The sequence below is a fragment of the Suricata suricatta genome, chromosome 6 (genome assembly GCF_006229205.1).
Source record: "Suricata suricatta isolate VVHF042 chromosome 6, meerkat_22Aug2017_6uvM2_HiC, whole genome shotgun sequence".
Lineage (NCBI taxonomy): Eukaryota > Metazoa > Chordata > Mammalia > Carnivora > Herpestidae > Suricata > Suricata suricatta.
This window is the reverse complement of record NC_043705.1, coordinates 2,059,484-2,070,971: the sequence shown is the minus strand read 5'-3', so window position 1 is coordinate 2,070,971 and position 11,488 is coordinate 2,059,484.

Genomic DNA, 11,488 nt, shown 5'->3' with positions numbered 1-11,488 from the left:
TAAGGTATTCCTAGTCCTGTCATCATTTTCACTTATATGTAGTCTGGGCTACATATATCTAAATGGACTGTTATCTGAGTATTTAGTATATTAATGAGTGAGTTGATCATACTAAGGGCCAATGTTAAAACTCTGTTTAAACCAATTCACTTTACTGTGCATACGAAAGCTTCCCAGATTATGTACTTATTTCATGATCTATAACAAGTGCTCATCAAGGTTCAGGGAAATGTACAATCTCATAAAAGTTGGTGGGAGTCCAAATTGTTAAAACTTTTAAGATGGTAGCCTGAAAACACCTGTTATATCACATTAACCCTTAAAACTATGCTTTATAAACAAGGTCACCAAAATATATAATATATATTTAACATATTTAGTGTAATTAGTAATTAGCATTATCCATGGAAACAAAAAATTGGAAATGATATGAGCATTGTGACATACATTCATATTTTTAAATATTGTATTTTATTTTGTGTTTTTGTTTTTTTAATTTTCCAATGTTTTATTTAAATTCGATCTAGTTAACATTTACAATTTAGTAATTCATCACTTACATATAACACCTAGTGCTCATCACAAGAAGTGACCACCTTAATGCCCATCATCCACTTAGACCCCTCCAACACACACACTACAGCAACCTGCAGTTTGTTCATTGTAATTAAAAGTCTCTTATGGTTTGCCTTCTTCTCCGTTTTTAACTTATTTTAATTTTACTTCTATTCCCTGATATTCATATGTGGTGGGTTTTTGTTGTTGTTTTTCGTGTGGGTGCCAAATTCCACCTATGAGTGAAATCATATGGTATTTGTCTTTCTCTGGCTGACATTTCACTTAACGTAATACACTCTGGTTCCATACATATTGTTGCAAAAAACAAGGTTTTATTCTTCTGGGTGGCTGAGTAATATTCCATTATATATTTATGCCACATGTTCCTCATGTATTTATCAGTCGATGGGCATTTAGGCTCATTCTATAATTTCACTAGTGTTGAAAGTGAAGCTATAAACATTGGGGTACATGTGCACCTGTGAATAAATATTTTTCTATCCTTTGGATAAATACCTACTAGTGGAATTTCTAGGTCATTCGATAGTTTATTTATAACTTTTGAGAAACCTTCATATTGTTTTCCAGAATGGCTTCACCAGTTTGTGTTCCCACCAACAGTGTAAAAAGCTCCCCTTTCTCTACATCCTCACCAAAATCTGTTGTTTCATGAGTTGTCTATTTTAGCCATTTTTAGAGGTGTGAGGTGGTATCTCATTGTGGTTTTGACTTGTGTTTCCATGATGACTAGTGATGTTGAGCATTTTTTCATGTATTTGTTAGCCACTTGTATGTCCTCTTTGGAAAAATATCCATTTATATCTTAATCTTCTTACTTAACTGGATTATTCATTTTTGGGTGTTAAGTTTAATATGTTGTTTATAATTTTGGATAATAGTTCTTTATCTGATATGTCATTTGCAGATATCTGCTCCCATTCTGTAGGTTGTCTTTTAATTTTGTTGATTATTTCCTTTGCTGTGCAGAATCTTTTTAACTTCCTAAATCCCAATAGTTAAGTTTTGCTTTTGTTTCCTTTGGCTCCAGAGACATGTCTAGTAAGAAGTTGCTGCTTCGAAAGTCAAAGAGATATCTGTCTGTGTTATCCTCTAGGAGTTTGATGGTTTCTTGCTCACATTTAATTCTTTCATCTATTTTGAATTTATTTTTGTGAGTGCTGTAAGATAGTGGCCCAGTTTCATTCTTCTGCATGTTATTATTCATTTCACCCAACACAATTTGTTGAATAGACTCTCTTTTTTTCCATTGGATATTCTTTCCTCCTTTGTTGAAGACTAGTTGACCACATAGTCCACTTCTGAGTTTTCTATTTTGTTCTACTGATTTACATGTGTTTTTGGTCTAGTAAAATACTGTTGATGATTATAGCTTTGTAATATACATTGAAGTCAGGAACTATGATGTCTCCTGCATTGCTTTTCTTTTTCTTTTCTTTTTTAAATGTTTATTTATTTTTGAGAGAGAGGGAGAGACAGAGCATGAGTGAGTGGAGAGCAGAGACAGAGGGAGAAAGAATCTGAAGCAGGCTCCAGGTTCTGAGCTGTCAGCACAGAGCTCAACGTAGGGCTCAAACTCACAAATTAAGATCATGACCTGAACTGAAGTCAGATCCTCAACCAACTGAGCCATGCACGTGCTCCATTGCTCTTCTTTTTAAACATTACGTTAGCTTTTCAAGATCTTTTCTGATTCCATACCAATTTTAGAATTGTTATACTTCTGCAGAAAATGTTGGTGTGATATTGGTAGGAATTGCACTGAATGTGTAGATTACTTTATGTAGTTGAGATATTTTAAAAATATTTGCTCATCTAATTCATGAGCATAGAAAGCTTTTCCATTTATTTGGATCTTCAATTTCTTGCCTAAGTTTTCAATAATTTTCAGATTATAGACCTTTTCTCTCATTGGTTAGGCTTATTCCAAAGTCTCTTATGGCTTCTTGTGCAATTGTAAATAGGATTGATTCCTTGATATCTCTTTCTTTTGCTTCATTTTATGTGTAAAGAAATGCAACCTTTTCCTGTATGTTGATTTTACATATTACCACTTTGTTGAATTAATGTATCAATTCTAGCAGTTTTTTTGAGACTTTCCATTTTCTACATGGAGTATCATGTCATCTACAAATAATGGAAGTTTGACTTCCTCGTTTATCTGGATAATTTTTATTTCTGTTTGTCGTCTGATTGTAGTAGACTTCCAGTATTATTTTAAATACTATACAGTAAGTATTTCTTAGTATTTCCAGTACACCATTAAGTAATGGTGAGCATGGGCATTCTTGTCTTGGTTCTGAACACAAGGGAAAGGCTATCAGTTTTTCCCCATTGAGGATGATATTACCTGTGGGTCTTTCATATATGACCTTTATGGTATTGAGGCCTAATCCCTTTATCCCTGCTTTGTTGAGGGTATATATCAAGAATGGATGCTGTATATTCTCAAATGCCTTTTCTGCATCTATTGACAGAATAACATGGAACTTATCCCTCTTTTAAAAAAAATTGAATGTGATGTATCACGTTGATTGTTGTCAGATACTCAACCACTCCTTCAACCCAGGAGTAAATATCACTTTATCATGATGAATAATACTTTCTGGGTACTGCTGAACTCGGTTTGCTAGTATTTTGTTGAGAATTTTGGCATCCAGACTCATGATAGCTCCTTTTTAGTGGGGTCTGTGTCTCATTTTTTATTCAAGGCAATTCTGGTCTCATAGAAGGAGTTTGGAAATTTTCCATCCATTTCTTTTCTTTTCTTTTCTTTTTGGAACAGTTTGAGAATAGGCATTAACTCATCTTTAAATGTCTTGTAGAAATTTCTTCATTTCTTCCAGATTGTCCAGTTTGTTGGCATATAATTGTTTATAGTATTGTCTTATAATTGTTTGTAATTCTGTGGTGTTCATTGTAATTTCTCCTCTTTCATTCATTATTTTATCTATTTGGGTCCTCTCATTCATTCATTCATTCATTCATTTATTGAGAAGTTTGGTTGAGGGAGTATAAATTTTGTCTATTCCTTTAAAAAAAACTCTTAGTTTTATTGATCTTTTTTTTCTTTTATATTGTTTATTTCTCCTCTAATTTTTATCATTTACCTTCTTATGCTGGCGTTGAGCTTTTATTGCTGCTTTTTTTTTTTCTGGCTCCGTTAGGTGTATGGTTAGGTTGTGAATTTGGGACCTTTCTTGCTTCTTGAGATAGGCCAGAATTGCAATGTATTTTCCTCTTGGTACTCCTTTAACTGTATCCAAATGAGTTTGGATTGTAGTGGTTTCATTTTCATTCATTTCCATTTATTTCCTTTGTAGCCTAGCCTATAGATTTTCTTTAACCTCCATGTATTCAAGGGGTTTCCAATTTTTTTTTCTTGTGGTTCATTTCAAATTTCATAGCATTGTGATCTGAAAATATGCATGGTATGATTTCAACCTTTTTGTACTTACTAAGGGCTGATTTGTGAACCAAGATTTGATCTATTATGGATAATATTTCATGTGCACTTGAGAAGAATGTGTATTCTGCTACTTTAGGATGAAATGTTCTGAATATATCTACTAAGTCCATCTGGTCCAGTGTGTCATTTAAAGCCCTGTTTCCTTGTTCATTTTCTGCTTACATGACCTGTCCATTGCTGCATATGGAGTATTAAAGTCTCCTACAATAATATTATCAATAAATTTGTTCATATTTGTGATTAATTGATTTATATATTTGGGTGTCTAACATTGGGGTCATAAATATTTACAATATTATGATATTATTAGCCTTTCTTGATAGATAGGCCTCTTATATTATGATAAAAATTTTTTCAAAGCTGTTTCAGTGTTCATGAGCTCCATTAATTTCTTCTAGTCTTAGAAAATCTTTCTCTCTCCTTCTATTATGAATGACAGCTTTGTTGGATAAAGTATCCTTGCCTGCATATTTTTCCCATTTAGGTATGTTGAATATATAATGTCACTCCCTTCTGCCCTGACACATGTCTGTGGACAAGTCTGCTGCCAAACTTAAACATCTGTCCTTCTAAGTTAAGGACATTTTGTCCTTACCTGTTTTCATAAACCTCTCTCTCTCTCTCTCTGTCTCTCTCTGTCTGTCTGTCTGTCTGTCTCTCTTTCTGTTTTAAAAGTTTCATTATGATATGTATTGGTGTTGACCTGTTTTTGTTGATTTTTAGGGAGTTCTCTGTCATCCTGGACTTGAGTGCCTCTTTTTTCCCCATGACTAGGGACATTTTCAGCTATAATGTGTTCAATTTAACATTCTGACCCTTTTTCCTGCTCTTCTACTTCTGGTGCTCATGATATAAACATCATTGTGTTTTATGGAATTGTTGAGTTCCCTAAGTCTATATTAGTGAACTTCTAGTCTTCTTTACCTCTTCCTTACAGCATCATTGTTTCCCATAATTTTATCTTCTATATTACTTATTAATTCCCGTCCTTTTTCCATCATCATTGTTTCCATCCTCATTGATTACATTCAATTAGCTTTGCATCTCAGTTATAGTAATTTTTATTTTAATTACTATAATAATTATAGTATTTTATATACTATATAAAAATAGTATATTGAAAAAACTTTCAATCCCAGCTAGCATTCATATGACTATTGTTCTAAATTCTTTTTCAGTTATATTGACAATATCTGTTTGAATAATTCCTTGACTATGATTATTTTTATCTTTATTTTGGGGATAATTCATCTGTCTTATCATTTTGCCTAGATTTTGTCTTTTGCATGTTATGAAAATGTGTTATGTTTCCTGATTCTGAGTGTAATACCATATTGCACAGGAGTCATAGAACATTTGGGGACTGGTGCTTATGGAAGTGTTTACAGTGTGTGCTGTATGAACTCTGTTGTTGTGTTTTGATTGCTCTTCCCAGAGGTCATGCCTATGCAGAGTTAATCCTTACTTGAAGTATGGAGTGGATGGACCTTTAACTAAGTGGTCTTTGATTTTTTTATACAAGCCTGATTAAAAAAAAATCCTTATCAAAAAAAAGAAAAGAAGGGGGAAAAAGGGAACAGGAACAAAAGATAAACAAAAACAAACAAAAAAACCCCTCATCCAACCAAATAAAAACCTATAAGCCTCATTCCAAAGATAAAGGAAAATAAAGAAATTTAAAAAAAAAAGAAAGTTGAGGTCAGATTGCTTAGAACACCCCAGAAACCATCTGTGGAGTGGCAGAAGATTCTCTACAGTTGGAGGAAGACAGCTTCACAAGTACAAAGTGCATGGGTGTAAACTGGGGAGAGAAAAATGATGGCACCACAGAGGGGAGAGGAGGAACACCTTCCATGGAGAGAAAAATAAAAGGAGAAAACCAGATGGATGTTGAGATAAGGCAGCATTGAATTAGCACAAGAAGAAAGCTTCTCTGGACCACGGACTGGGGAGCAAGACTTATTGAGTGTCTCAATTCTTTGTCCCAAACAACTTTTGGAAATCAAACTCTGAGGTTTTGGCAGCACACAATTTTCTCCAGAGCTGAGCTGTTGTGCGTGCTCTTGGGGAGGAGGCTCCTGGTCTTGGCATGCATAAGGTGGTGTAGAGATCTCTGGAGGGCACTGGTAAAGAATAGTCCTCTTCCTGCAGGACTTTGGAGGAGGCTTTATTACTTCATTAAAGACAAAAACCCCTTCAGTTCCCAGGGATAGTCCTGTCATCAGTAGGCAAGATGCTTTACACTGGAAGCGGAGAGTGGGTAAACATCGTGCTGAATGCTTTGAGACTTTGGATTTTGAGGGGCGCCTGTGTGGCTCAGTTGGTTAAATGTCTAACTTTGGGTCATGATCTCGCAGTTTGTGAGTTCAAGCCCCGCGTCAGGATCTGTGCTCACAGATCAGAACCTGGAACCTGCTTGGAATTCTGTGTCTCCCTCTTTCTATGTCCATCTCCTGTTCATGCTCTCTGTCTTTGGATTTTGAATCCCAACCATGCACCAAAAAATAAATGCAGGAGAGTTTTGGCACAGGGTGAGCTGACTGCCCTTGCTACTCTGTGAGGGCTGCCTAAAGAGTGGGGTTAAGCTTCCCAGTTTAGGGATGAGAGATTGGCTTGGGGCCATTTCTACCTTCACAGCTAACATGGTGGGATTTCAGAGAGCAGTACAGCAGCCCCAAGTGGAAGCAGGATCTTCCTACACCAAACCCTGCCCCTCTGTGCCTAGCAATTGCTTTAATACTGGGGCAAGACTCACTGAATCAATGCAGATGCTTTCCTTGAGGGCCACAAAATCACCCCACCCCCCTACCCTCACCCAGGCACCAACAGACAATGCTCTTTTTATCTTCCTTCTTTTTATTTTTTGAAATCAGGCTCATATTTTCCTTTTTTGATGTTTTTATTTATTATTGAGACAAAGAGAAACAAAGCATGAGTGTGGGAGGGGCTGAGAGAGAGGAAGACACAGAATCTGAAGCAGGCTCCAGGCTCTGAGCTGTCCGCACAGAACCTGATGCAGGGCTTGAACCCATTAACTGTGAGATCATGATATGAGCCAAAGTCAGATACTTACCCACCTGAGCTACCCAGGCACCCATAAACTCATATATTTCAAAATCACTTTAAATATAAAGGGAATAGATGCCCTAATCAAAAGACATAGTGTATCAGAATGGGTTAAAAAAATAACAAAATAAGATCCATTTATATCCTGCTTACAAGAGACTCACTTTAGACCTAAAGACACCTGCAGGTTGACAGTGAAGGATTGGAGAACCATTTGTCAAGATAATAGAGGTCAAAAGAAAACTGGGGTTGTCATACTTCTATCAGACAAACTACATTTTATTTATTTTATGTATTTATTTTTTTATCTTAAATGTTTATTTTTGAGACAAAGAGAGACAGAGTGGGGGTACGTGAGCAGGGAGCAGGGGAGGGGCTGAGAGAGAGGAAGACAGAATCCCAAGCAAGCTCTGCACTGTCAGAATGGAGTCTGATGTAGGTTCAAACTCACGAACCATGGGATCATGACCTGAGCTTAAACCAAGAGTCAGATCCTTAACCATCTGAGCCACCCAGACACCCCAAACTCGGTTTTAAAACAAAGACTGTAACGAGAGCTAAAGAAGGGCATTATATTATAGTTAAGGGGTGTTGGAGCACCTGGTTGGCTCAGTAGGTTAAATAGTCAACTTTGGCTCAGGTCATCATCTCACGGTTCATGATCAAGCTCTGTGCTGACAACTCAGAGCCTGGGGCCTGCTTCAGATTCTGTATCTCCCTCTCTGCTCCTCCCCCTCTTGCACTGTCTCTCTCTTTCTCTCAAAAATAAGTAAACATTAAAAAATTTTTAAGATAATTAAGGGGTCTATAGATCAAGAAGATCTAACAATTGTAAATGTTTATTTCCCCAATTAGAAAGAACCCAAATTTATCACAAACATAACCAAACTCATTGAAAATATCATTATTGTCAAAGACTTTAATACTGCAATTACAATGGACAGATGACTTCAGCAGAAAATCAACAGGGAAACAATGGTTTTAAATAACACACTGGACCAGATTAATTTAACAGCTATTTTAAGAACATTTCAGCCTAAAGCGGAAGAATACATATTGTTTTTGTGAGTATATGGATCACTCTTGATAACAGATCACATGCTTTGTATAAACAGTCCTCAACAGATACTAAAAGATTAAGAACATACCATGCATATTTTCAGATCAGAATTCTATGAAACTTGAAATCAAATATAAAAAAAAAATTTGAATGCCCTCAGATAAATGAATGTTAAGGAGCATCCTACTGAAGGATAAATGGCTTAACAAAGAAATTAAAGAAGAAATTTAAAAATAGACGTGTAAACTATAGAAATTTTATTTAAAAATTTGAAGAAGACAGAAAAAATGTAAAAAAACATTTCATGTTCCTGAACTGGGAGAACAAATATTGTTAAAATTATGATACTCCCTGAAGCCATCTATACATTCAACGCAATTCCTATCAAAATAGCATCAGCGTTCTTCAAAGAGGTGGAACAAACAATTCTAAAATTTGTATGAAACTACAAAACACCCTGAATAGTTAATGTTGAAAAAGAAAATCAAAGGTGGAGGCATCATAATTCCAGCTTCAAGTTGTATTACAGAGTTGTAATAATCAAGACAATATAGTACTGGCACAGAAACAGACAGATAGGTCAATGGAGCAGAATAGAGAACCTAGAAAAAGACTCACAAATGTATGGCCAACTAATCATTGAAAACGCAGGCAAGAATACCAAATGGAAAAAAAAGACAGTATGTTTGCCAAATGGTGCTGGGAAAACTGGGCAGCGACATGCAGACAAATGAAGCTCATCCACTTTCCTACACCATGCAAAACAAAACCAAAAACGAATTAAAAATGGATGAAAGACCTTAATGTAAAACACGAGAGTGTTAATCCTAAAGGAGAAAATAGGCAACAACCTCTTTTACCTCAGCCACAGGACCTTCTTATGAAACATGTCCATGGAGACTAGGGAAATGAAGAAAAAAAAATAACCATTAGGACCACATCAATATAAAAAGATTTCTACATAGTGAAGGAAATAACAAAACTGAAAAGCAAATGTCAGAATGGAAGAACATATTTGCAAATGGCATATCATATAAAGAGTTAGTATTCAAAATCTATCTGAAACATATCAAACCAACACCCCAAACAAACAAACACAAAAATCTAGGGAAGAAACTGGACAAAAGGCATAAATAGGCATTTTTCCAAAGAAGACATACAGATGGTTAACAGACACATGGATGTGTCTCATTAGCACACATCATCAGAGAAATACAACTCAAAACAACAAGATGCTACCTCACACCTGTCAGAATGCCTAAAGTTAATAACTCAGGAAATAGTAGTTGTTGTTGAGGATGCAGAGAAAGGGAAGCACTTCTTCACTGCTGGTGGGAATACAAATTAGTACAGTCCCTTTTTAAAATAATATGGAGGTTCTGCAAAAAAATTAAAAAATACCTTATGACCCAGCAATTGCCCTACTAGGTGTTTATCCAAAAGATACAAAACTTCTGATTTGAAAGTTTGCTGAATGCTGATGTTTAGAGAATAACTAGCAACAATAGAAAAATTATTTTAAAATAATTCTTAATGTTTATTTTATTTATTTTTGAGACGGGGGGAGAGAGAGAGAGAGAGAGAGAGAGAGAGAGAGAGAGAGAGAGAGAAAGGGCATAGAGAGAGAGAGGGAGATATAAAATCCAAAGCATTCCAGGTTCTGAGCTATCGGCACAGAGGCCGATATGGGTCTCATAATCATGAACTGAGCCACCTAGGTGCTCCAACAATAGCCAAAGTATTGAAAGATCCCCAATGCCCATTGACTGATGAATGGATAATGATGTGGTATCTCCCAAAAAATATACAATGGAATGTTACTTGGTAATAGAAAAGAATGAAATCTTGCCATTAGAAAAAATGTGGATGGAACTACAATATATTTTGCTAATTGAAATAAGTCAGTCAGAGGAAGTAAATGTATTATTTAAGTCATACGTGAAATTTAAGAAAAAAACAGATGAATATAAGGGAAGGAAATGAAAAACAAAAAACAGAGGGAGGCAAATGATAGGAGACTCTTACATACAAAGAAGAAACTGAAGGTTGCTGGAGGGGTATTAGGTGGGAAGAGGGCTGTGCTAAATGGGTCATGGGCATGAATGAAGACACTTATTGGTATGAGTAATGTATGTTTAATGGGAGTAATAAATCACTAGATTCTACTCCTGAAGCCATTGTTGCACTATATGTTAACTTACTTGTAATTAAATAAAACAAATAAAAACATGGGGATCAGTGGAAATGAAAATGCAACAGTCTAAACCCCTTGGGATGCACCAGAAACAATGCTAAGGGTAAGAAACATTGCAATTCAGGCCTATCTCAAGCAACAATAAAGATTCCAAATATGCAATTTAACCTTACATCCAAAGAGGCTAGGAAGGGAGCAACAAATAAATGCCAAAGTCAGTAGTAGAAAGTAAATACTGATGATTAGATCAGGAATAAATAGTATAGAAACAAAAAATACAGTAGAATAGATCAATAAAATGAAAAGCTATTTTTGTCTTTGAAAGAATAAGCAAAATTGACAAAACTCTAGCCAGCTTTATCAAAAAGAAAATGACCCAAATAGACAAAATAATAAATAAAAGGAGAGATCACAACCAACACCACAGAAATACAAGAAATTATAAGAGAACACTACAAAAAAATTATATGCCAACAAACAAAACAATATGGAAGAATGGATAAATTCCCAGACACTCACACACTACCAAAACTTAAACAGGAAGAAGTAGAAAATTTGCACAGATTCATAATTAGCAAAGAAATGGGATTGGTTATCAAAAATTTTACCCAAAAATAAGAGTCTTGAGCCAGATTGCTTCCCGGGGGAATTCTATCCTTCCCAATTGTTCCAAAAGAAAGAAATGGGAGAATACCTACCAAACTCATTTTATGAAGCCAGTGTTACCTTGATTCCAAAATCAAAGGCCCCACTAAAAAGGAGAATTATAGGCCAATATCCCTGATGAACCTGGATGCAGAAATTCTCAACGAGATACTAGCAGGCTGAATTCAACAGTATATTAAAAGAATTATTCACCGTGATCAAGTGAGATTTATTTCTGGGCTGTAGGGCTGGTTCAATATTCCCAAATCAATCAATGTGATACATCATATACATTAAAGAAGTGGTAAGAACCTTATGACCCTTTCAATAGATGCAGAAAAAGGATGTGACAAAGTACAACATTTTTCTGTGATAAAAACCCTTAAGAAAGTAGGGATAGAAAGAACATAACTCAACATTATAAAAACCATATATGAAAGGCCCACACCTCAATGGGGAAAATCTTAAATCTTTCCCT